Raw genomic sequence first — 3,104 nt, forward strand, 5'->3', positions numbered from 1 at the left:
CACACGAACACGTACAGTCCTTGTCAAAATCATAAGACCACTTAAGAAAGTAAGCGTTTACGCATATTATCGAATTTTTAATCAAACAAATGGTTGAAACCATTGTCACAAGGGAAAATATGATGGAAAAAAAAATGAAATCTGCTTCATTCGAAACCTTAACGCTGATCTAATTATTTTTTAAAAAACAAACATTTTCACCTGATCAAAATGATAAGACCACTTTAATAAAATCGGCTAGTTTTGAAAAAATGAACACGAAAAGCTTTCTATGTTACTAAAAGCAGCTTGTTAGGGGATAAAAACATGTTACTAAATTATAAATGGCAAAAGGGAAACCATTATCAGAGTTTGAGAGAGGAAGGATCTTTGAGCTTAATAGGGGTGAACTCTCCCATAGATTCATTGAAAATGAAGTGAATCGTCACAAATTTAAGAAATTCAGATCAATATGGACACAAAAAGAGTCCAGGTCGACAAAAAAATATAACCCCATCACTGGATCGCCGTACTAGATGTTTAAAAAAAAAAACTCAAGTATGAGCTCAAGTTGATTGAAAAGCCAAACAGCAGCAGAATGTAGTCCTAAAACCATCAGAAGGCATCTGAAAATTAAGGGTTTCAATCATGTAAAGCGACTGCAGAAACCACGTCTTCTTGAACAGAACAAAACTAACCGACTTAAATATGCCGCCAAATACCAGACTTGTGATGAAGAGAAGTGGGAAAATATACTTTTCTCCAATGAGAAAAAGTTTTTATCTAGATAGTTCAAATGGATTTCAACACTATTGGCATGATAAAATTTGTCCAAAGAGACTTTTTCAACTCGGCATAGTGGAGGAGGGTCTTTAATGATCTGGGGTGCTTTCTCGTCAGCTGGGACCCTAAAGTTGTAAGTAGTGAAAGGCCGGCAAACATCATTGAAGTACATTTCAATGCCTGAAAATGCTTCTATCAGGACTGAAGGTCCACGTCTGTGTGGAAGAAATTGGATTTTCCAGCAAGACAACGCTGCGATACACACTCCTCGACAAGCACGAGAATACTTTTTTACAAACAATATAGAATTGTTAGATCATCCAGAATGTTCTCCGGACCGCAATCTCATTGAAAATCTTTGGGGATGGATGGAAAAAGAAATGTTCAAGGATGGAACCCAGTATGATTCGATAAAGGAACTTTCTGATTCAGTTTTCAGTACATGGGATAAAATTCCTTCGCAACTGATAAAAAACTTAGTCGCAAGCATGCCAAAGAGAATTTTTGAAGTAATTCGTAATAATGGAGGCTATACTAAATACTGAGACCCTTTTTAGTAATTTATAATTGCTTTTTGTTAGATAAATTATTAGTGGTGTTATCATTTTGACCAGGTGAAAATGTTTGATTTTTAAAAATAATAATTAGATTAGGGTTAAGGTTTCGAATGAAGCAGATTTCATTTTTTTCCATCATATTTTCCCTTTTGGCAATGGTTTCAGTCATTTATTTGATTAAAAATTCGATAATATGTTTAAACGCTTACTTTCCTAAGTGGTCTTATGATTTTGACCAGGTCTGTATTTGATTACATAAAATAGCTTTTTGTTTATAAATTCAACTTTTTATCCTTTCGAACATTCGAAAATAGTTTTCACTTCTCGTAGAAACTTCGTGATGTAATCGTCATATTTGTCGTACATTATAATACTTTCCAATCCTTCTGAATTAATCGTCAAAGATCAAATTGTCTAATAGGTTTGCACTGTTTATATATATATATATATATATATATATATATATATATATATAAGCGAGATAAGACACTGATAGAATTCAGATGAAAAATCTTGATAGATAAGTAATACTTTCAATGTGATCCTAGCCAAAAAGGAAAAGCTGAATATTTAAGAATAGAGCAATATATAAGTTTCGTGGTTAAAATTTGAATTCTGAAAAAACATATAGAGACATATATTCGAGTTAAGAATTTATTGTTTGACAAAAGGAATATATAGAAGGGGTTATTTTAATTTCCTTAATGCATGGATTTTCAACAATGGCACTATCATCAGAGGAAAGGAAATACAGTTAGCAAAATGTTCAACAGCGAATTTTGTCAAACAATAAATTCTTAAATCGAATATGTCTATATATTGTTTTTTTCAGAATTTAAAATTCAACCACGAAACATATCAAACGCATTTTCTTGAGTTAGTTTTATTACCTTCAGGATGTTACTACTATTAGTATCGTTTTTTTTTAATTTTATGTGTAATGCTTCTAGTATTGCAAGTTTTCGTTGATTATTGGTATGTTCTAGTATAGAAATGTTTACTAGAATCATTCCTATATTGGGACAAGGGGCAGACATTTTGATTAGTTCAATATAGCACGATGCATGGTTAATCTCGACAGGAGTGAAAACCATTATTCAGAAGTTGAAAATAATAAAATTAATACCCAAAAATCGGTTATTTTACTAATGAAACATTAGTAAGATAAATGACTATATATATATATATATATATATATATATATATATATATATATATATATATATATATATATAACAAATATAACCTTTTTTATTTTTTTATTGATTTTATTTTTTCGTTTGTGCTCATATCATTCTATGTAATTTTATCTTATTTCTCACACATCTTGACAATTCTTGATTCACTTATTTTAAAACAATTTCCTGACTAATTTCTTTTTTACCATGTCACATCGACGTAGTAATGGGGAGGGGGAATCCCTATTCAGCTTATTTAGATGACAGAAGAACTTTATTTAAGTACAATACTTAATAGTAACAGCCATGGTAAGGTGCAAAAAAAAAGTGCCACCTAATTTAACTTTCATTATTCGTTACCTAAATATGCAGTATCTTAGCTGTGATACTAGAGCTATTTCTTCCTGAGTGGATGCTATGCTCCGTGCGTTACTTTAATGTCTTCCTATAAATACAAAATACAAATTTCCGATCCGCCATGAACTAGTTCTTGTAACTGGAACAAACACCTAACTGCTAGCTACGAATTCCCAATATACATTTTACCTCCAAGACGATTACCTCTGTCTAACCTGCATGCGCAAAAAGAAAAAAAAAAGAAAAAAAA

This window comes from Euprymna scolopes, chromosome 23 (assembly GCF_053919585.1).
Source record: "Euprymna scolopes isolate OS-2025 chromosome 23, ASM5391958v1, whole genome shotgun sequence".
NCBI lineage: Eukaryota > Metazoa > Mollusca > Cephalopoda > Sepiida > Sepiolidae > Euprymna > Euprymna scolopes.